Genomic DNA, 24795 nt, shown 5'->3' with positions numbered 1-24795 from the left:
ATCATCCCTGGGCCACTTCCCCTTGGCTCTTGCACCTTCTTGGCCCTTTCTAGCAAGGGCCTGCAGCCTAGCAGGTAACAGGCCAGAGCTCACCCTCCACTCCCCTGAGCCTACCCAGCACTGTTCTATATCAGGTGCTATCCCTGGAAGCCAGTCCTCCTCCCTTGCTTGTCAGGGTGAAATTCCCCTCTGCTCTGCTGGGCAGCTCCTTATATCTGGGCTGCCCCAGCAGCTGCCTTCTGTCTGGCTCCTAATAAGCCTTGCCCTAATTGGCTGCAGGTTTCCACAGCCTCCCTGACTGCTTCTGCCCCAGCCCCGACCCCACCCCACAGCAGTTCACAAAATTCCTTTGATGGATGGGTGACTCAAACCTGCCTCAACTGCATAGCGTTTTATGAATTACAACGCACCATTTAAATGGATACAGTATTTAAATGGAATTTGCTCTTTACAATATGGAGATGTGACTCTTAAGTGCAGCCTAATCAACCATGATTTCATCTATTTGTACTTCTTTCTCCAGAGAGATGATACAATAAGTAGGTATGCAAATCCAATGCCAGGTACACAATACAGTCTGCACAGGTGCTGACCTTTGTTTTTGCTGCTTGGTGCTTTCCTCCTTCCAGTATCACTGTGTGCTAGGTACATGTTGCTGCCACTTACTGGTAGCTTGTGGCTACTGAACACCCTGCTTTTTTTTTTGTGGGTGCTTGAGCCCCAGAGCACCCACAGAGTTGGCGCCTATGATAGCCTATTTACTTCATTGTTTCTTTGTTTCTGATAATCAGGAAAAAACACTTTTGCTGCCGTAATATTACACTGTAGGTGTTTTTTATTGGTTATTGATATAGCAGCAGTGCCCAAAATATACCACATGATTTCCTAACTGACCCTGCTTCAAAAAGCTTTTGGTCTAAAGAAGAATCAGATGAGGAGAGGGGGAGAAGAGAGGAGAACACACAAGCAAAGCGATTGGAGATAATGTCATCTTAGTTCTATTTTATTATTATGGGTCAGAGATGGGATAAGAAGGAATAGCAGGAGAGGGTGAGATAGTAGGAGCAAGATAGCTTGAACAGAGTGGAGGTATAAGGAGGATACTGGAAGGAAGGAAGGGGACAGGAAGTAAGGAGAGGATCATGGAGAGTAAGGTAAGCAGCTCAGGGGCTGTGAGGGAGATGGATGGGAGAAGCTTGAGGAAATAAAAAAACAAAGAAAGATGTCCAGACTTTAAATTGCAAAGTGCAATCTGATGGCATCACTGGGACTGGGAGCTGCAAAATTAGGGAGGACACAGGAGGCCACTAAGCCTCTCTCTACCCTACATCTATACAGATACTCATGGGCTCCAGACACGGGGCTTCTCGGTGCTTCATTCTCCAGTCTATATGACTTGAGAAAGGTACTACTTCAGATCTCCAGGAGGGATACACTCTAGATTTTTACAAAATCAAATTTAACTGTTAAACGTGATTAACGAAGACAGGGCAAGGGGCCTGTCTGTAAACACTTCCATCAGTGTTTATCATTTGAAAGACAAATGCCTTGGAAGTCTCATGCCTGATCTTTTGGTCCAGGTATGACAACACTTGAAGGCTCACATTCACCTATAAACTCATTTCCCTGAAAGCTTGATAAACAATAAAGGATGCAAAGGGGCCAGTTCTCTTCTCATACTACCTTCATACCAGCAGTCACTCCTGATCTACAGAGGTGTGAGTGAGCTCATATTCAAGTCCCACACAACAAAACTCAGACCTACCTACTACACAACACATATTGCTCCTGTGAATACACTCCCCTTTGCAATGTTTACTGAAAGGGAAATAAGAACAAAACCAAATAGTTGTACTGGGCGTTGCTCAGAGATAATTACAGGTATTTACTGTCCACATATGCATGCCAGTTCCTGTAATCTTCAAAAGCAGCAAATGTCATTATATGGGTATTTGTTCTCCAGATCAAGGAAAAAGTCACATACAAGGTGATCCAAGCTATAGCCTGAGCTATTCATTGAGAAGGCAGAAGCCTGAAAGAAATATTGAAAAACAGTGGAATAGTAGTTAACAAGCTCTGTATGAAGAGGGCTAAAAATCTAGTTTACTAATCTAATGCTTCATCAGTGTTTCACAAACACACAATTTACTTTTCACTGTCAGCACGTATATGCAGAATCACGCATTATGGAACTGGGTCACAAAGCAGCTCCCCTTCCAATCAATAGAGACATGATTTTAGGAATTTCTGATATTGTATTTCTCCAGCATCAAGCCCTATGTCTAACAGCCACAAACATGCCAAGTGACAAACCCATTTGGTTTGGGTAGGGGTAGGGACTTTGGCCTCATTCCTCTCATAGGCTATCCCTAATGGGAGGTTCAGGTCAGAGCAGGGACCTCTCTTGCTAGGACTTCTCCACCTATGCTGCCCTCTGCTGCTACTGCTGCTCCTTTAAGATTCCCAGAAAGAGTTGTGGCCTTTTATAAATGACACCCTGGAAGGACTTTGGCCCCATTAACCAACTGGCAGCCAATAGAGATCACAGGAATAATATGCTGTCATCTTAAGAAGCCGACTGCTGTATTCTTAACTGGCTGTGATTTCTAAATGCTGTGAATATGTACCCTTATGGAGAGAGCATCATGATAGGGTTAAATGAGATCAAAATGTCATGGATAAGCATGGTGAGGATGCATCCAAATGAAAAACAATGCAGCCTTCTTGCCTTATGAAAGTATACATTACAGCTTTCACATGGTAAAGAATCACAGGAAGAGTTCTATTCTTCCAATTCTGAGTTAGAAACTTCACTATCGTATCAACCAGGCAAGGTATTAACAGACTTCAACAGAACTTTATTTACAGTGGAAATCTCTTTACCAAGCTGCAGCTGCATACTCTGTAACTCTCACCCAGTCTTCTCAACTCCTCCCCCTTCCTTCCTGTTTCCTGTCCTTTCAGACTCCCAACAGCCAGTGCTCCCAGTTCTAATAATCACATGCAGCATCTAAACAGCACAACTATGCGGTAAGAAAACCTCTGATCACTCTCTCTGGCACTTGTCATTAATATCTTAAATAGCTGTCTAAAAAAAGAAGTGTTAGGATGGACAGCTTGATCTTCATCCAGGAGGAGAGCTAACCGACACCAGTAGCGTAGCTTCTGTTGTACACCTTGATTTCAAACCAGATTGCTTGGGTTCAAAGCAATCTGAGTCCCAGCAGACAGCATTGTTCCCACCCTCTCAGACATCCACAATTGGGCATTGAAATGATCCAGCCAAGACAACTAAGAACTGGAATACAAACCTCCAAAGAAACAACTCACCCAAACCAATCCACAGCATGCCCCACCTCCACCTACAATCCTCTTTGCCCTCCAGAACTCACACAGACAAAAGGAACCATCTCCCAAAGGCTAGAAACAATAAACAGTAAACAAGCCCCATGAGAAAACCATGGAAAACCAATCCCACAGAGCTTTTACCTCCTGCAGTGGAATGGTTTTTTTCAAAGGCCATAGGAAATGGGTGGAACACAGCATATTCCATTTCCTCACCATGAAACAGCCACTGCCAGGAAAGGAGCAATGAACATCCATTACTTCTCTCACAACAGCCAGAGATGATAGATAAAAATCCATAAACACTGATTGGACTGTAGTGTACGTAACGGGTACCAGGCTGTGTTACAACTTTTTGTGTGTGTGTTAACTTCTTAAATGGGGACAAGCAGCTTCCATTTTGTGTTTAAATACAGTCTGCTATCATGAGGCATGTGCACAGTGCCCTCATGTGTCTGAGACCTTACATCGGTCTTATCTTCTTCCCTTAATATAATACAGGTTATTCAGACTAAAAGTATATGGCTGATGCTTGCAAAGAAACACATAACAAATCAATGCCAATCATAAAGGTGATTCTTGGGTGGTACCTTCCCAGCCAATCTATTCCTTCTCCTTGGAGCTCATGCTCCTGGGAAAAAGTGAACAAAAAACTCATAGCCTTCCCATCAAAACCATACACATACATCCAACCCATTTGTTCTCACAGAATTGTCCTCTTAGAGAAGGGACAATAGGTACACCTGTAAAGGCTGGTGGATTTAGACAGACAATACATCCTAATTCCCCAGCATACTGCAGTGTCCCCACAGAAATCATGACCCTTGTTAATTACCCAAGTTAGTGTAGTGACAAAGGTGTGTCACTTTACCAACAGCAAAAAACAAGCAAACAAAAGCCTTATATCATCTTTCCTCCTTAGCCTTCCCCATGAACCTATCATTATGAAAAGCATCATGGGATCTTTAATGATCATATGTGATCATGGCCTTGGTTGTACATCTTTCTCCGAAAGATGGCACTCCAGCAGCCTAGTGCCTCCTAATGACATATTCTGTGCAGGCAGAGGGGAAGTGCCTCCTATGGGCTCTGAAAAATATTTTCCAATATCAGTTTCCTTGGCAGTCTCCAGTGAAGATACTGATCAGGCCCTGCACTGCTTAGCTCATGAGAGCTGAGTGATGACAGGAGAAATAGGGTGACCATATTTCCCAAAGGGAAAACGGGACACCTTGTGGGGCTCACCACTCACCCTGCCTGTCCCCCACCCCCATGCAAGGCTGGGGCTGGCATCACAGCTCACCCTGCCTGTTACCTGTGCAAGGCTGTCAGAAAAGTTGGGATTGTCTCGGCCAAAACGGGACATATGGTCACCCTACAGCAGAAGGCAGTGCAGTTATAGACAAAGCAATAAACTTCTGTGCAAGGCCAAAGTGATTATGTCCATCTGACATATACTGTGGAATGTATATCATCGAACATTTCACCCTTTAAAGATAAAATAGACAATCACTTTTAATATTAGTTTAGGGGAAAGCAGAGGAGTTCGTGTTAAAACCATAAAACCTGTACAGATATCTGAATAACAAACACTGGTAAATACAAAAATAACACTGTGGTTCGCAGGCACCTGAAATGAATAGTTTTGTAATGGCTCCATCTTGTGGTCAAATGGAAAGTGACATCCTGCTTTAAATTACAAAATGTGTATTATTCCAGAATATTAATCCTATTAACATGAAAAATGTTGGTGGCTAGGGGAAGGGGGAAGACTGACAAATGAGAAGAGAAGTTTTTATTCCCTAGCCTACATGGAATTTCTTTCATGGGGTCAGGGTTTCATGGGGCAATAATCAGGGATGGGAGGCGTTTCCACAAACAGTGTGTGGCTGGCTCCCCCCAGATGGGATAATATTTCAAGCGGAAGTCCAGCTACATGTTTCTGCATATCAGAGCAGTGGTAACTCCCCATATTCTGTTATAATCCTGGGCCTCTTGAGGAAGTCATGCTGTCCATGCTGTCATAAGGCAAAGGAGAGCTAAAGGAGCTGGGTCTCTGTGTAGATGTTCCTAATCTCGGTGGTTACATTCTTGAGAGCCCAGGAGTCTATGATATCATGACTACACAAGTCAAATCTAGATTTATTTTTAACTGATGAAATTCAAACCAAAGAAATGGGGAAAATCCAAATAATAAGATTCATGATGCTTATAAAAACTTATTTTTGAACAGGAAATCCCTCAGGTAATATCCAAAAGTATATCTGTTTCTTGATTTTAATGTAGGCAACAAGTAAGTATGAGGATGGAACCATTGTTTCTTCTATAACAGCAGGTTCATTTGGAGAATTCAAAATAAAAGGAAGGAATTTTTTTTTGCATGAATTCTTCCCCTAATTCATATTCTTGAATGAAAACCCAATTCATAGCTGTTATGAAGAAAGGGGTCTTTTGTTCTGCAATTTATATTAGAGACTATCTGATTAATTTGTATTTTTTAATTAAAAGTCTTCCCAAAACTGTTATTCAGATCAAGTGCTACAAAAATCAACATAAATATAATTACAAGTCTTGATATGTGGTTAGTTCATAAATAACTAGTCTTTGGAATTAGTCTCTCAGAAAGCCTTAATTTTGTGGATTCCTGTAAAAGCAGCAGGATTCCAGATGCTACTGATCATTCTGCCTTTCTCTCCCCCCTCTTTATTAAGGTCATCACAAATGTGCATCATTTATTTCAGCTACACATGCCATGCATCTCTCGACCTATATAAAAGCTTTCACCATTCTCCAGAGGCATGAACACAGAGTTCCCAGTCATGCATTGGGATCAACGCATGGTATAATCCCTGCACCCACAAACAGTCCCTTTTAAACCAGTGAGGCATTTGCCAACATGGGGCTCATTGGAGGATGGGGGCCAAAGAGATAACTTAATGGGAAGGAATGGGGTAGGGTTATCCAAGGACGACCTGGGTCTTCAAACAATCTGATCTGGGCACAGAATTTTCAGACCAGGATATATTTATTTTTACTCTACAGGAAAATTTCTACAGAATTTAAAATAATATATTCTTCCTGTGGTGATGTGTTTTGTTTGAGTGTTTGTTTTGTTTTGAAATCATCCAACAGAATTTAATAGATAACTCCTCAGTGTATTCTGCTGAGATACAGGTCACTTTACTGAGAATGTAGGATTGAACCAGAAAAATCAGGATAAGTGGACTGACTGCTGCCAGTCCTGTAATTTGGCCAGTAACATCAAAAAGCTTGCCCTAGCTACTGAGTTTGCCCACTGGAGTACAGTAAGTATAATAAAGCTCCAAGAACCATTTAATCGAGGACTAGTTTTATTAAGAAAAGATGCAGAAAAGTCAAAATAATACAAACAAAGAGTAACTGAGGCCTATCCCACTTCCCCCCACATGGGGAGAGGGCACACTGTTCCCAGCAAGGCAGCACTTCCTGGCTATCACATAGTCCTCCTGCCAGAACCTCAGATTAAACCAAGAGCACTCCTTTATATAGTCTGCAGGCAGTCTCATGATGCTTAGTCAGTTGTCTATTCTCCATCACACCCAATCTCAAGATTATAATTCCCAGCAACCTCTAGTCTTAAAGGGCCACATCATAAAGGAACACGGTGCTAGGATGCACACAGGGATGTGATCAAGGACCAATAATCTGTTGTACTCACCCATAGCAGAAATTCCCAACTCAGAATCCGGTTTTCAAAGAAATGCCAAGGAAGCCACTAATTCTCTAGTTCTTCAAAGTTTTGAAATTTAAAGGGAAAGGAATTTTTTCTCTCAGATAAGGATCTCTTACAATTTTCCATTTAAAAAAAATCAAATCTAAACAATCAAATCCAACATATATATGAAGTGAAAAATATATACTACTAGAATTGTACCCATCAATTCCAACCTCAACTAAAAGAATATGCAACCCTCAAGACACTCTGCATAGTTTGGAATGATTTAACCACCATGTATAAAAAAAGAAAAACACTTTAGGCATATCCATTAAACTGAATGTATTCAGAATGACATTTTGGCAACCCTACTGGGCAAGAATGTTTATGTTGTATATACCTGCAAACCTCACTCACCTCCGAAAAAAAAACCTTTGTTCAGTTGTGGTTAGATATATAAAGTTAGATTCAGGTTTGTGTGTGTGTGTGTGTGTGTGTGGTCATGTTAATAAAATGACTGTGGCACTGTTGTATATAATATTTGCAGCATCTAGCATAATGGGACCTTGGTCTTGATTGGAGCCTTTACATAATACTATACTACTACTAATAATGATGACTTAGAAGAAAGTTTCGACACTCAATTATCACTTACGTTACCAGCCAAAATTCAGCTCAAAATAATAGGAACAACAAAAAAACCCCAAAGAACACCCCCCCCCCCCACAAAAAAACCCACAAATTAGTTCAGTGGTTAATGGACAAGTGTCCACATCACAGATTCCACCATCATAATTTTCATTCTTATTGACCTGGAAACTGAACTTCCATCCCAGCACAAGTCATGGTTTAAGCACATCGCTGGAGTAGCATGAAAAAATTTCACTAATTTTCACTAATGGGAAAGGGTCCAGGAGAGCTGGCTATATTTTAAAGAAGCCTTATTGAGGGTGCAGGAACAAACCATCCCAATGTGCAGAAAGAATAGCACATATGGCAGGCGACCAGCTTGGCTTAACAGTGAAATCTTCGGTGAGCTTAAACTCAAAAAGGAAGCTTACAAGAAGTGGAAATTTGGATAGATGACGAGGGAGCAGTATAAAAATATTGCTAGAGCATGCAAAGGTGTAATCAGGAAGGCCAAGGCACAATTGCAGTTGCAGCTAGCAAGGGATGTGAAGGATAACAAGGGTTTCTAAGGTATGTTAACAACAAGAAGGTCAGCAGGGGTGAAAGTTACTTAGAGGACTTACGCTGGAGTCCTGACCAGGGGGCGTGGCCTCAACCAGAAGAGGCAGGGCCTTTAAATACTCGGGCCCTTTAAATCACCTCCGGCACTACCAGCTGCAGAGGCAGCTGGGAGCCCTGGGGCTAAGGGGCTATTTAAAGGGCCTAGGGCTCCGGCCGCTGCGGGGAGCCTCGGGCCCTTTAAATCACTCAGCCCTGCCGCTGCTACCCCGGGGCTCCAGCAGCGGGGTTCCAGCAGTGATTTAAAGAGCCCAGGGCTCCCCGCAGTGGCCAGAACCCCGGGCCCTTTAAATTACTGCTGGAGCCCTGCTGCGCTATCTTGGGACTCCGGCAACAGGGCTCAGGTGACGCTTTAAAGGGCCCAGGGCTCTGGCCACTGTAGGATTTAAAGGAGCCCTGGGACCTTTAAATCGCCAGCTTGGGCAAGCCAGTCCGGTCCGGCAAGGCATATTGGCTCTTGCCGGTATGCCATACCGGACCCGACCGGCTTACTTTCACCTCTGAAGGTCAGGGAATGGGGGAGGCAACATAGTGATAGATGATGTGGAAAAAGCTGAACTACTCAGTGCTCCCAGACAACTTCACTGAGCAACACCAGTATTGGGAGGAGGTGAGCAGCCCTCAGTGGTGAAAGAACAGGTTAAAGACTATTTAGAAAAGCTGGATATGCACAAGTCCATGGGTCCAGATCTAATGCATCCAAGGGTGTTGAGGGAGTTGGCTGATGTGATTGCAGAGCCATTGGCCATTATCTTTGAAAATTCGTGGTGATCGGGGGAGGTCCCGGATGACTGGAAAAAGGCAAATATTTTTAAAAGGGAAAAAAGAGAACCCGAGAAACTACAGAACAGTCAGCCTCACTTCAGTCCCCAGCAAGATCGTGAAGCAGGTCCTCAAGGAATCCATTTTGAAGCACTTGGAGGAGAGAAAGGTGATCAGGAACAGTCAACATGGATACACCAAGGACAAGTTATGCCTGACCAATCGGATTGCCTTCTATGATGAGATAACTGGCTCTGTGGATATGGGGAAATCGGTGGATGTTGTACATCTTGACTGTAGCAAAGTTTTTGATACAGTTTCCCACAGTATTCTTGCCAGCAAGTTAAAGAAGTATGGATTGGATGAATGGACTATAAGGTGGATAGAAAGCTGGCTAGATTGTCGGGATCAAAGGGGAGTGATCAATGGCTCGATGTCTAGTTGGCAGCCGGTATCAAGCACAGTGGGCCAGAGGTCAGTCCTAGGGCCGGTTTTGTTCAACATCTTTATTAATGATCTGGATGATGGGATTAATTGCACCCTCAGCAAGTTCGCAGATAACACTAAGCTGGGGGTAGAGGTAGATACGCTGGAGGGTAGGGATAGGGTCCAGGGTGACTTAGACAAATTGGAGGATAGGGGCAAAAGAAATCTGAGGAGGTTCAACAAGGAAAAGTGCAGGACTCTGCACTTAGGAAGGAAGAATCCCATGCACTGCTACAGGCTGGGGACTAACTGGTGTGGGGGAAAAACGGTCAGGGCCTAAACTTTAGTTAAGCAGTCTGTATAGTATAGCCTGAAGGTAGAAAAAGGGGAGGGGGGAGGTAGAAAAAGAAGGGTAAAGAGAAATCATAAAAGCAGAACTAATTGTAGAAACTATAAAAGCAGAACTAACCATTTGTAACAGCTTATGATTAATAGCTGCCAGGTGACAGAGCAAGAAACCACAAAGGGCAAAAGTAAGAGAAAAATGGGAAAAGCTTGCTTTGCTTTATTCCTTATATGGATGTAAAACTTTAAGGAAGCATATGTATTTTTTGTGGTTTTATCCTATATAAGCTTTTGCATTTTATCTATCGGGGGGTTGGGGTGAGGGGGGCTTCCTTGGCTGACTCCCCCATGCATGCATGTTTGATTGATCAATAAAGGAGCCTCAGGCTAGCTGATCCAAAATCAACTGTGTGGTCAATTTTCCACAACACTGGCTAAGCAGCAGTTCTGCAGAAATGGGGATTACAGTGTACGAGAAGCTGGATATGAGTCAGCACTGTGCCCATGTTGCCAAGAAGGCCAACGACATATTGGACTGTATTAGTAGGAGCACTGCCAGCAGATCGAGGGAAGTGATTATTTCCCTCTATTTGGCACTGGCGAGGCAACACCTGGAATATTGTGTTCAGTTTTGGTCCCTCCACTGCAGAAGGGTTGTGGACAAATTGGAGAGAGTCTAGCGGAGGGCAACAGAAATGATTAGGGGGCTGGGGCACATGACTTATGAAGAGAGTCTAAGGGAACTGGGGTTCTTTAGTCTGCAGAAGAGAAGAATGAGGGGGGATTTGATAGCAGCCTTCAACTAGCTGAAGGGGGGTTCCAAAGAGGATGGAGCTCGGCTGTTCTCAGTGGTGGCAGATGACAGAACAAGAAGCATTGGTCTCAAGCTGCAGTAGGAGAGGTCCAGGTTGGATATTAGGAAACACTGTTTCACTAGGAGGGTGGTGAAGCACTGGAATGGGTTACCTAGGGAGGTGGTGAAATCTCCATCCTTTGAAGTTTTTAAGGCCCGGCTTGACAAAGCCCTGGCTGGGATGATTTAGTTGGTGTTGGTCCTGCTTTGAGCAGGGGATTGGACTAGATGACTTTCTGAGGTCTCTTCCAACCCTAATAGTCTATGATTCTAGGACCTGCCTTTATCATATCCCTTCTGAGGGAAAAAAGAAAATCGTACTTTCAACCTGACACCTTCCAGAAGCGCCATATATATTTTTTAAAGATTGCTAAAGTAAATCGTTTGCTACATAAAACAAATTTCCATGGTTATGTTGGACTAAAATGGGTTTCTAAAATGTAGCATGTAGAGCTTTTTGGGAACAGGAATTTCCATTCTATAGGAAATTCCAACTTTTCGAAAAATGTTTAGAATTGGAGCAAAAGACACAAATTCCATAATTTCCCATGAAACAAACATTCAAAAATGTTTTCTTTTGATGGAGATGAAATATCAATATAAAATTAATCAAAACAAAGTTGAACTGTATATAATAATATATTAATTTTAATATTGTGATATCTAAAACTCACAATGAAATGTGTTGACATTGTCAAAATGAAACATTTCAACTATTTATCTTAGAAAGTTTTATCAAAATTGACCCATTCCCACAGAATATTTGTCTTTGATGGAAAACTCTTATGTCAATTTTTTTTCGGATTAGAGGGGAATCCTCATTGCGTGTATTGTTTCATGTGCATTACAAGTATAATTTAATACATTTACATGTATTGAAAAGAACTTGTGCTTTTGGACATGAAGTAAAAATGTGCTGCAAATCTGCGGTTTCAGTTTTTAGGTCTAGACTATTATAGTCTTTCATGTTTTATTCCCTCAAATGGACAGCTGGGATTTAACATACTTAGTTAAGGAATACAATTTTGGATCCCTCACTGTCACTGACAATGCTATACTAAATTTATTTCCTGATAGGTGCCATGTTAGCACCTTCCTGCTAACTGGATAGGTCTCCTACAGAAAAAAAATAACCGTTTAAATCTCCAGCTTCTTCTTGTTGCCATGACAAAGCTTTCAGTCTTTCTTCACAAAGAAACTTTTACAGTGTTAGTTTTTCAGAGTATGGGCATCTAAACACTCTTCTTAGTGTATGCGCACCATGCCTTAGGTGGCACGTGACCAGGATTCATCACCAAATTTGGTCCGCTGGTTGGTTCATTGGCTTCCCCAGCTGAGGACGGGTACTGACAGGAAGTGTGACTTGAATGCTGATCCATGCTGATTTAGACTGAGTCAAAACTACCATTCCTTGTGTACAGAAATGAACATTTTCATGGGCATTTGCAAATTTAGACCATGATCCTGTATTGTGATCCACACAGGAAGACTATGACTCCTGCATGGAACTCCATTTATTTCAAATCCAGTCATTTGGGGCCTAAATGCAGTATGCAATCTTACTGTTTCTGCCAGAGATAGAAATGTCAGATCAGGCATTCTATCACCTCCTAAACCAATGAGTGATTCAATAGAGTACACCTGAACTGCTGGTACACACAAAAGATACAAAGCATTTTTTTAAATGTATCTATTAAGATGTATAAACAATTAAGCACCATTCCATGCTCTGGATGTTCATACACAACAATTTTCACAGTATCTTAATAGGCTGCTTATCCATTCTATCAATAGATATACATATATTCACCAGCAACCATAGTAAGCTAAGCCTCCCTCACTGGCAGGTCACCTATAAAGTGCAATAGAAGACAGCCCTGTGGGCTAAACTCACACAGTTTGCCTGAGCTCTCCTCCTCATCGTGGTTCCTGCAACTTTTCACAATTTTTCACATTTTTTTTTAATCTCTTACTGAGCTTCTTTGTCAGGTTGAACTCACCTTTGAATAGGGCAAACTGCCTTGAGCAGAAGGTCAAGCAAGGATATTTCCAGATGACCTGAGTTTATATGGTTTCACAGATTCCCCCGTAGGTAGACTAATAAAAGAATGATGAGACGAAATGAATACCAAAAATCAACAATGATAGAAAGTTTCAATTTTTAGAAAGATGAACTTATCATTTGTGGCAATTGCCATGTAGGCCAGCTCATGGCCTGTTTTAAAGCTGTTCCTGTCTATTCAGTACATGGCTGTACATTCTACAAATCCATCTAGAATATCATAAAGACATTAAACATTGAGAGATGGAAACAATCAACAATAGTTCGAAATGTTGAATAAGACTATTGCTCTTAAATTAGTGCTCTTTTATCATGCTGTAAGGTTTTGTGTTTTCCTCGCATAGTCTTCTGAAGGGATGGTAGGGTCAGACAACAACTTGCCCTAGGCAGCAAGGAGCAGCGCACACTACACACTTACATCAGGCCCCAGATGTCAGAGGCGTAGGTGGGAGGGAAGGAGAATGTTGGTTTGGATGTTGATAGGGTTAGCAGCGCACCAAAGGTATTGTGCTCTCAAACACAGATGATACTTTGAATTTTGAAGTCAAGAATGGTATCTAAATGGTAGCCAACTGGTTAGAGGAGAAAGAGATGATGCCAATAGGCTGGGAATGAAATCCTGAGTGTACGTTGCGAGAGATTTTTGCCAAATCTTGTGAAACCTTGCACAAAACGGTCAAAACTGGCAATATTGCTGGATCCTTGATTGCTTCTGGAATTCCAGGGCTCATTATTAGCCAAAAGCTCCTTTTTATTAGTGTCTACCTAGACGTGTGTGGCCTTTCAGAACTGGGCCTCAACAGTAATGGATGCCACCATTTCTACATTGTTACTTCAATGCATTCTAATTTGTGACACATATGAAGACTTCTTGTAAATTACATCAGCTACAGAATATGGTTGCCCATCTGTTAGTTGGTGCTAGTTTAAATAAACATATTACAACAGGTCCTCAATCACACCATTGAATTATACCTACATACGAGTACAAGGCCAAAGGTTTGACTCTGCTTTATAAGCAGGGCTGGGTCCTGGCTATCTAAGCACCCATCTCTCTCTCTCTGAATCACCAGGATAGTTGAAGTCCTTTGGGAAGACCGATAGCCCTTACATTTAAACCTGTGGCTGGCAGGGCATTCTAAATGGAGAGAAAATTTAAGTGTTAAATGAAAATTGAACTTAATCTTTTCAAGGCATATTGTTTTATAAATAATAAGCAGATTATCTTTTTTTTTTTAAATTTTCAAAGTCCCCTTTGAAAAAGTACATGGCATTGAATGTTTATACATCTAATCACACTAGGCCAGATTCCACCACACTCCCTACTGCTAAGTAGTACCTTACAGCACGAGGTGCCCCACTGATTTCAGTACGACCTCTAGAAAAGGGTCAGAACTGAGGACCAGATTCTTATACCACTTACTCATGCTGAATAGTATCTTACTCCATGAGAGAACTCATTGAAATCAATGGGACCTCTTCTGGAATAAGCTGCTATTCAATTGAACTCAGTGGGACTTCTCTTGTAACAAAGTTCCTGCTTCGTATCATAGAATTATAGAACTGGAAGGGACCTTGAGAGGTCATTTAGCCCAGTCCCCTGCACTCATGGCAGGACTAAGTATTATCTAGACCATCCCTGAGAGGTGTTTGTCTAACCTGCTCTTAAAAATCTCCAGTGACGGAGATTCCACAACCTCCCTAGGCAATTTATTCCAGTGCTTAACCACCCTGACATTTAGGAAGTTTTTCCTAATATCCATCCTAAACCTCCCTTGCTGCAATTTAAACCCATTGCTTCTTGTCCTATCCTCAAGGCTCATAAATTCCAGCCATCTATTTTTAATAAATGCTGAACATTGTAGTTCATTTGAAAAAAAAAAAAAAAAAGTAAGTTTTCTGTCATTGTAAAGCAGCTAGGGATAGATGTAGTTTCAGCACAATGAAAAGCAATGGGTAATAGTACAAGATGTACAGAGCTTTGCATTTAGATTCATGATCATATTATTAGCAAAGAGATTAAAAGAGACACAAAGCTATTGGGCTATACTCTTGTACTTTCAGTCCTTTATCCATTTTCAAGTTTTGTCTGTGACATAAGGCCTTTTTAATGCTGAGATTAGTAGCCTTTAATGGGATATGAAATAGATAAGAAATAACTAAATGGAATATAGCATGTAAATATCACGGATTACACTTTTAAAAATGAACTTGTCCTGAATTAGAGCTGTAAAGAACACACACAGCACATTTTACACTTTGCTGCACAGGTTCTGAAAATTAACAGTTTTATCATTTCTATGCATCAAGTTAAGAGTAATTTGCATCCCATAATGGTTCATTTTAGTAAAGAGTGAAGTATCTGAAGTTTACACATTATAAATCTATTTTATTAAATGAATGTGAATAATTGGCATTTTATAACCAATGTCTCACTGTGTTATCGCTAAGCAATGAATTCCTCATAATTTGTTTTGAAGTCCAGGAGACACCTTTGTACTTTCTAGTTACAGAGGCAGGTTTTTTATCCATTCGGAAAGACAATTTTTGATATACTAATCTACAAAAAAAAAAAAAATCCCTCAGTGCTTAGCCTATTTAGCAAATAATCTGATCAGTTTATCAGTTTTTAGGTAATTTTATATATATGCTATGCCAATTAAATATTTGTCAAGTATCAGGGGGTAGCCGTGTTAGTCTGTATCTACAAAAACAACAAGGAGTCTGGTGGCACCTTAAAGACTAACAGATTTATTTGGGCATGAGCTTTCTTGGGTAAGAACCTCACTTCTTCAGATGCATAGAGTGAAAGTTACAGATGCAGGCATTATATACTGACACATGGAGAGCAGGGAGTTACTTCACAAGTGGAGAACCAGTGTTGACAGGGCCAATTCAATCAGGGTGGATGTAGTCCACTCCCAATAATAGATGAGGAGGTGTCAATTCCAGGAGAGGAAAAGCTGCTTCTGTAGTGAGCCAGCCACTCCCAGTCCCTATTCAAGCCCAGATTAATGGTGTTGAATTTGCAAATGAATTTTAGTTCTGCTGTTTCTCTTTGAAGTCTGTTTCTGAAGTTTTTTTGTTCAATGATAGTGACTTTTAAATCTGTAATAGAATGACCAGGGAGATTGAAGTGTTCACTTACTCGCTTGTGTATGTTACCATTCCTGATGTCCGATTTGTGTCCATTTATTCTTTTGCGGAGGGACTGTCCGGTTTGGCCAATGTACATGGCAGAGGGGCATTGCTGGCACATGATGGCATATATGACATTAGTGGATGTGCAGGTGAATGAGCCCCTGATGGTGTGGCTGATGTGGTTGGGTCCTCTGATGCTGTTGCCAGAGTAGATATGGGGACAGAGTAGGCAACGAGGTTTGCTACAGGGATAGGTTCCTGGGTTGGTGTTTCTGTGGTGTGGTGTGTAGTTGCTGGTGAGTATTTGCTTCAGGTTGGGGGGTTGTCTGTAAGCGAGGACTGGCCTGCCTCCCAAGGTCTGTGAGAGTGAGGGATCATTTTCCAGGATAGGTTGTAGTGATCCCTCACTCTCACAGACCTTGGGAGGCAGGCCAGTCCTCGCTTACAGACAACCCCCCAACCTGAAGCAAATACTCACCAGCAACTACAGCATTGAACAACAAAACTTCAGAAACAGACTTCAAAGAGAAATAGCAGAACTAAAATTCATTTGCAAATTCAACACCATTAATCTGGGCTTGAATAGGGACTGGGAGTGGCTGGCTCACTACAGAAGCAGCTTTTCCTCTCCTGGAATTGACACCTCCTCATCTATTATTGGGAGTGGACTACATCCACCCTGATTGAATTGGCCCTGTCAACACTGGTTCTCCACTTGTGAAGTAACTCCCTGCTCTCCATGTGTCAGTATATAATGCCTGCATCTGTAACTTTCACTCTATGCATCTGAAGAAGTGAGGTTCTTACCCACGAAAGCTCATGCCCAAATAAATCTGTTAGTCTTTAAGGTGCCACCAGACTCCTTGTTGTTTTAATTAAATATTTATGGCTTTGGTATAACAAACAATAGCTAACAGAAAGCATGCTAATTGAATTGAAGTGATGTAATTGGTGCATTTTGAGGTACTACTTCCTACAGAGACAGTTGCTGGATTTTAGATGTTCAAGTTTCAGATTCACTTTATAAAGCTGTTTCAAACAACTGTAAAAGTTTTCTAGTCATTAAGCAGGACTAATACACCTAGATTACCCATATTAATGTGCAATACAAAGCTTTTAGAGCCCTTAAATATACAGGGTTTGGACACAAACCCGTATAATGTTAGATACTGTTGCCACGTCACCACGGTGCTGTCCGTTCAGGAGGCAGCAATGTGCGGTCAGGTTTGTGTGGGTCTTCGGATCAAGAGCTGTGAAGGATCCTGTGTCACCATCAACTTATCTGCCATCCAGGGTCCTTTGGTCCACCAGTCAGCAGCTTCGGTTCTGGTGGCTTGTCACCATCAAGCAGCTTACCACCATCCAGAGTTTCTTCCCAAAGGCCAGCGTTTGGCCCGAGGGTAGGAGGTCCTGGACCCACTACTCACTACCATCTGACCTGACCATAGATGACATCTGATTAGCAGTAGGATATACTGGGGATTTGTTTTGTTCTTGTTGCCATGGGAGGGGTATATTGGGTCTGAGCTTCAAGCTCTTTTGTTGCAGTCCACTGTTTACTGAGTTTATATGTTTACTTATGGTTTTTCCCTTATGCCTTTCATGTAAATCACCCTTAATACAATACTTACCTGTTTCAACATAGCTTTTGTCTCTCCTCTTGTTTCCTATACCACACTTCTGATGGAGGGTGGGGCACAGGAAATGCTTCCTCAGGTGATAGACCCTGATAACAAGGCCAGGAACCTGTACCTGTAAAAGGGAAATAGAGAGGCATATTGGGGTTCATTTAGTTTTGATTTTCCCTGGTTACTATATATTGGTTTTTTAATCATTGGGACATACCTTCAGGGTGCCAAAAAAGACATATATGTCATTATAAAAATATAGTGAAATACACTTCACTTTTAGGCCCTGATCATACGAATAGTTACACAATTGCTTAACTCTAAGTCAGGGCTGCCCCGGGGGGGGGGGGGGGGGAAGTGGGGCAATTTGCCTCAGGTCCCGCAGGGGCCCCCACGAGAATATAGTATTTTATAGTATTGCAACTTTTTTTTTAATGGAAGGGGCCCCCGAAATTGCTTTGCCCCAGGCCCCCTGAATCCTCTGGGTGGCCCTGCTCTAAGTAAGCGAGTTGTCTCATTAACTTTGATGAAATGACTCTTGCACTTAAGGACAAGCAGATGTGTGTTTACAGGATCATGGCCAGACAGTTGCAACAGGCTGTTCACAATAGAATCGAGCTTTCTAACAAGTTCAAGCTCTATTCCCAACACAGTTGTATCAGACTCATTTTGAAAGAAAAAAAAAAAAAAAAGAAGCAGCTTTTCTTGGTTTCTGCCACCTACTTTTAGGAATAGGAGTCCCACTTCGGGTAAAATATGCTGCTTCCCAAAACCCAAACTGGAAAACTACTAAACTGTTTCTAAAGTACTGAGATGTCCACAATAAATCTCTGCATTGATAATTAGAAGTGTCCGCTTCCCCTGCTGGTTTTCAACTGGTTAGCTGGAGAAGGAAGATTGTCACATGTTACATTTTATATTAGAACATCCAAGATTGCATGTGTGTTAATGTAAAAGCATGCTACAGCTGTAAGATTGGTAGGAGGACTATTTAGGGTCCCTTTGCAGAAGGGGGTGGTTTATCAAGCTGCCTGTAGTCATAAGACATTGGGAGAGAGAATCTAATATGGAGTGTAGGCCTGACTAGTGGATTCTGAAAAGCTAGATGGGGAAATGAAATGCCCAGCCATGCCCTGAACGTGCTTAGAAGAGAATAAAAAGCCACTGGTCTTTCCTCCACCAAGAGACTTAAATGGAAACCTTCAGTCTACTGGTGTCATAGAATTATAGAATATCAGGGTTGGAAGGGACCTCAGGAGGTCATCTAGTCCAACCCCCTGCTCAAAGCAGGACCTAATCCCAACTAAATCATCCCAGCTAGGGCTTTGTCAAGCCTGACCTTAAAAACCTCTAAGGAAGGAGATTCCACCACCTCCCTAGGTAACCCCTCCAGTGTCAGGAGGAACATGTAGCAAGGAAGCCCCAGAAAGTATTGACATATGTTTTGGCTAAGTATCCACAAGTTTTGATGAGTATAGTTTCTAATTGAAGCCAAAACTCTCAATCTTTTGTGGTTTTGCTCTTCCCCTACTTGAACAAAAAACAGTCAGAACTGCTGTGAAAATTGATAAACAAATTATTGTAGTGTAATTTAAATTACATACAAAAACACTCTTAAGAAAACATTAAGGCTGTAAAGCCAAGCATTCAAAAGTTAGAAAAGTGCAGAAGTAAAGTTTGCCCACGTAGCACTGCCAGGAGCAATTGGAAGGAAGTTCTACTTAGACCATACAGCCCTGGGCTGGAGCATTAGTACAGATGCAATGTTTAGAAGATTTACCGGCCAAAATTCTAGCAAGTTTCTAATGAGTATGTGCAAATAGAGTATTCAGAGGCTCTTAAATTGACCAAATTTGGGTGAGCATAAATAGGAATGGTAAGAGGCATATCCCTTCCACCAGGGCAACCCACTCTACCAAAAATAAATAAAAAAATCAAGACTATGTTCCAAAGCATTGAGGCACCAGAGGTTCTCAACTAAATGGCTGTAAGATTTTTTTTTTTTTTTAACATGGACAAAATCATGAATTTTTGCCTAACCTCATTTCTAAGAAATAGCTGAATTGTTTTAGCTGACGATTTAAAAAGAAAAACAACCTGAGACTAACTCCAGACATGGAAAAATTGAGCTCCTGTGGCTTAAGTTTGTCTAATTTATAACATTCTACACTGGGAAGTGCTGGGCAACATTAACTATAGGTGTCACTACCTGTACAGCCTAAACTCTAATCTCAGTTATGCTAATGTGAATCTAGAATAATACAATCCTAACTGAACGCAATACACATTATTCAACATTTCCAGGGCATTCCTCGGTGTTTGCACTGGAGGTGTTCACACAGCCATCTTGTTCACACTTTCTGCATTTTGGAATCTTCTAATTGTAGTGCAGAAACAATGTTGTATGACTTAGGTGAACAAATCTATACAAATTCAGTCACTACTCAGAAGAAAGGGATTCAATCCATAGTTTGCTCAGCTCTAACAATGACATTGTTGTGGAAACCCTTTTAACTCCATCTAGAACTCAGAGTATTGACATTTTCATGTGATATTCCCAATACTCTCAAACTGTCCTAGGCAATCCACTATACATGGTGGTTGTATGGTATGAAGTTGACCAAATATCAAATAGTCACAAAGAATCACAAAGAGAAAAATAGGTGCAGTTTACTGCCAGACACAACAGAAAGAACCTGTACAATAAAAAAACCTGTAGCAATGTCATATCCAAAAAACCCAACGTGTTTAGTCTGGAAGACAATATTATAAAGACAACTTTTCTGGTACACGCATCCATTAGACAACATTACAAAGAAACAAATACTTCTTTGTCAAGATAATAAAACTATTTCCCCTCATACTGAGATACATTTTAATAACTTTTTTGAGAAATATCTTATGATTGCTATTACGGAATTATTTGGCTAACAGGAGACAGTTTGGTAATTTATTACTTATTGCAATGCAGCTGAGGTCTGTAGTTGAACTAGGGAAGCAATAACTAGTATCATTATATAAAATTAGTAAACAAAGTAGGCAATAAAATATTTTTCATTTGGATCATTTTCATTCTTCTCCAATTACACTCACTGTTTCTCTTACTGATTTTAGCTATGACGAGTGATGTTGTAGCTGAAAAAGCTATATTTCACTTATTAAATGGAGAATCACCTGTTTAAGTTGGGTATATAAAAGCACTTAGGCATGCCTGTAATTTTTCACTCAGTTCCCCTGGTACCATATTATTACCTTCCATCTGCTACTGTACATCAATGACTGATATCACTTTTATCTGGTTTTAGAATTCAGATGTTGCTTTCTTGGCTTTAAAATTCAGGTGTTGCACTTCGGTATATTACTTCAACTGAATTAATCACATTTAAATAAAATAGCATTCAACTGTCATGCCAGTTTTACTCTCAAAAGACAGAAGTAGTATTTATTTGGTAGTAGTAAAAGGACATAGTCAGAGGTTTTGAAAATCAAGATTCAGTAATACTGTGTATAGACCTTATCTTATACCATAGATTTTAAAATAGCACTTTATTGTTGGGTTTTTATCATAAACAAAATGTTTTCAGGGAGGAAATTCTCCAGCATTTTCTAGGCTTATTTTATCAGAACTTCTAAAGAGAGGAACTCATACAAAAAAGCTCTAGCACTAGAACGTAGTGAGTACCTAGGGATTTTTGTTGTCTCATGAGCACAAATGATAGACATTTTGAGGCTTAACTGCCATTTCTCTCTGAAGTCTACTATTTCATAATATGAACGGGGGGGGGGGAGGGGCAGGGGGGAGCGGAAGAGATCAAGATCAATTTGAAATAATACCTTAAAGGCTTTCTTTTGATGAATGGGGAAGTTGGCCTTAGTAAGATATGGACAAAAGCATTTGTCACTCCTGCAAAACAGGTCAAGAAAGAACATATTCATACACATGTTTTTTATTCACACTAATCAGTAGTGATCAATTGAAATTAGGAAGGTTAAGGAAGATGTCCTCTAGCATCTTTCTTAATTCTACACTCTGCTGTTCTATGTGAGGTATAAATATCTAGGACCCGTTCCTACAATCTGGTTAGGCTAAACTCCCACTAAAGTCACTGAGCCAAGGATTGGAGGTTTGGAACCCATATTTCTCCAGACTAATTTCCTGAAGTATGGGAGACAAGAAGTGGGCTTTCAAGTAGCAAAGTGATTATACACAGAATTGTTAGAAGTTTGGATTCCAAGTATTGCAAATACTTTGCTTCATTACACAAGTTGCCATAGTCACTTTATTTCACTAAATAAACGGTAACACTAAGTTATTTATGTCCCTAATGTAAATAATAATAAATGGTTCCTTTGATAGGCTATTCAGATTATTGTTTGAGAGTGTCATCAGGTTACAGATGCATTAAAGTGCAGCAGAAATGAAATATCTATTACCTCACTGCTCGTGATATGTCCAAAAAGCTTGGGTATTTTTTAATGGGTTGTAATATATTTTGTCACTATAAGTCACTTTCACAGCTGGCTGTGAAACAAATTGTTTAAACTATTTCCAATCTTTTCTCAAGCACTGAAACATCAATTAAGTTTCAATTCCTACATATTTCTTGACATTCACCAAACTTTTTCTTTCTAATTAGGAATGTATGATTAACAAACATCTTGTGAGGATTGAATCCAGCAGCAGGGAAAGGAGGTAAGCTTGGCTGAGTGCTTGAAATGACACTGACAAAACCAGAGGCAGATTTACAATGAAACACACAGTGCCCTGGCATGGGCCCCCAACTACAGGGGGCCCGAGGGCCGGGCAGCCCAGCATTGCCAGGGGGGACTGCTGTGGGGGCAGAAACTGTGGGGGAGAGCAGGGAGGGAGCCGTTTAAGAGCCGTGCTGGAGGCGCGGCATGTGGTGCGCTCTCCCAGCCCGAGAATCTGGCTCCCAGTCAAAGAGTCAGGCAGGCAGGTGAGAGGCTGGGGGCACGCTGTAGGGGAGGCATGAGCGCTCCCCTAGTGGGGCGTCTGTCCATGCCTGTCCTGCAACCCTGCTCCTCTGGACACTGGACAGCGCAGGTGCAGTCCCTGGCATGCACTGCTGCTGGCGGCCCCTGGAAAAAAGCAAGGGAAAGGGAGTGGCAGGCCTGGGGGGGGTCTCAGCTCTCATGTTCTGGTGCTGCCACCCACAGCTCCCTTTGGCAGCAAACAGGAGCAGCGGCAGGGCAGGGACGCATCCACCAGCCAGCCAGGTAAGGTAACCCAGCGGTCGCGACTGAGCCGCTCAGAGCAGGGGGCTGGAGTGGCCCACACACACCTGGCCCACCCCTCCACACCCCCAACCCCCCGCCCTGATTCCTGCACCCCCCCACCACCCCAGCCCTGACTCCTGCACCCTCTTCAAACACCCACAGCCCCCTGACCTCCTTGACTCCTGCACCCCCACACACACCCAGCCTCCCACATTCCCTGCCCTGACCCCCGCCCTGAGCATCAAACAGGAGCTCCTTCACCCCCCCCCCCGCATCCCCACCTGCACCCCTCACACCAAACAGAAGCTGCCCCAGGTAAGTGCTCCACACCCCAACCTCCTGCCCAACCCTGAGCCCTCTCCTGCATCCTAACTCCTGGTCAAACCCCCCACCCCAACCCGCTCCTGCACCCTAACTCCCTCCCAGACCCCACACCCCAACCCTGAGCCTTCTCCCACATCCTAACTCCTGGACAGACCCTGCACCCTATTGTTTTTTTTACTTTTTTTTTTAAATATAAAGTGCTCTTATCCAAAGCACTTTACAATAGTTAGCTAACGATACAAACAATATTTGGAAAGATCATTAAGTGGTCCGCTAAGACCCTTAGCAATTTTCAAGTGGTCTGTGGAAAAAAAGTTAGACTACAAAAACAATCAAGGTACTTCACTTTATTTTCATTTACTTCCTATTACTTATAATATAGGAGGAGGATGAGAAAAAAAGAATGGAAAGCAGGGCATGGGGGAGTAAGAGAGAATGCTCTTTTTCTTGGCTGAGTCTCAAAAATGAAGCTGCACACAGGACCCCACTAACTCTAAATCCGCCACTGAACAAAACATTACTTGTATATTAAGGTAGTGCCTAAAAGCACCAAATTGGGATCAGAGCTTGGGACTGTACACACACAGTCTTTTCTCCAAAGAGCTTCGCTATAGTAGACTCTCTCTTGTTAAGAGAGATTTTCTACTGACTTTGCTTACAAGCTTTCTACTTTGCTTCTTCCAAATTTAAACCCTACCATCTGCACACAAATATTCATTTGACATTTATAGCCCATGTTCTACCACAGAGCACAGAAAGACAGCTTGCCTCAGATAAGGCAATCCAGAGATTTATGCATTTAACTCTTAGTACAAATTCACATCAAAGGACACTTTTGTGCACCTGTATCATCCGCATACACCTCCGTAACATTAACATGTAAACTTAGTTTCCTACCCATTTAACTGCCTTGCAGACTCATATACTTTACATTAGCTATTATGTCTGCAAATTCTCGTTTTCTCTGTCAAATGATGCATGAAAGTTAGAATCATTGCAACTTAATGGAAAAAGTCTTTTATTCACATCGTATATCAGAGGCAACTCTTGCTGAATAAAGGACAGTAGGATCATGATGATCTGTAAAACAACTTCACTTGAACTCTGGGTGGACCCAGGATTCATTATCCTATAGGTGTGGACAGAGTGGATCGTGATATGTAGCTTCTTTCACTTTCAGGGCAAATCCCACAGCAGGCTGTGGAGGGATTTAAAGGCAACAGAACTTTCATGGAGTTCCAGCTACAGACGAGATATTCAGGGGAATTATAAAGTTCCAGAGCAGCTTTCTTGATACCATAATGCAGGAGTGTTATGGGACATGGCCAGTGCATTTATAACTATGTGAATCCGCTACCAAAATTGCCTCCCAAGGAGCAACAAAAGGGCTGCAAACACTGCTTTAATTCTTAGGCTGTAGTCATGATCACTGAATGACTCCACTGGAGCACCCTGGATGTGAGAACATGGGAAGGATTCTGCCTCACAATCACTGCACAGGAACGCATGGCAAATCCAGTTCACTAAAGAAGCACTCTCATGAGATTCCTAACCTGTTGGCAGAAGCAAGAAGTTCAAATAATTTCCATAAAGTTCCGAGTAGAACAGGTTGAATAATCCATAATAATTTACTGAATAAATCTTACCTTTTCTGATTTTTGGGCAATGTCTGTGAAGACACTTTGATTTTCTCAAATTTATTGTCTGAAATTAGATAAATTGCTGTTCT

The 24795-nt window shown here is 41.7% G+C and overlaps 1 protein-coding gene across 6 annotated transcripts in view; it reads right to left on the bottom strand.

Annotated features, from left to right (window-relative positions):
* The window catches only part of LOC128842510 (beta-1,3-galactosyltransferase 2-like), a 150380-nt gene that overhangs the window by 25388 nt on the left and 100197 nt on the right, over window positions 1-24795 (bottom strand). For 4 of the 6 annotated variants that reach the window (XM_054038576.1, XM_054038573.1, XM_054038574.1 and 1 more), the window contains 2 exons: window positions 17508-17628; window positions 12674-12770 (listed from right to left, as the gene is read on the bottom strand). The gene's annotated coding sequence lies outside the window, so the exon portion shown is untranslated. Of the gene's footprint in view, window positions 1-12673; window positions 12771-13714; window positions 13874-17507; window positions 17629-24795 lie in introns of all 6 variants that reach the window. The other 2 variants (XM_054038577.1, XM_054038578.1) reach the window with 2 other exon arrangements.

This window comes from Malaclemys terrapin, chromosome 8 (genome assembly GCF_027887155.1).
Source record: "Malaclemys terrapin pileata isolate rMalTer1 chromosome 8, rMalTer1.hap1, whole genome shotgun sequence".
NCBI classification, from domain to species: Eukaryota; Metazoa; Chordata; order Testudines; family Emydidae; genus Malaclemys; species Malaclemys terrapin.
Note: the sequence above shows the minus strand (reverse complement) of the source record. Positions and strands in the feature narration are given on the sequence as shown.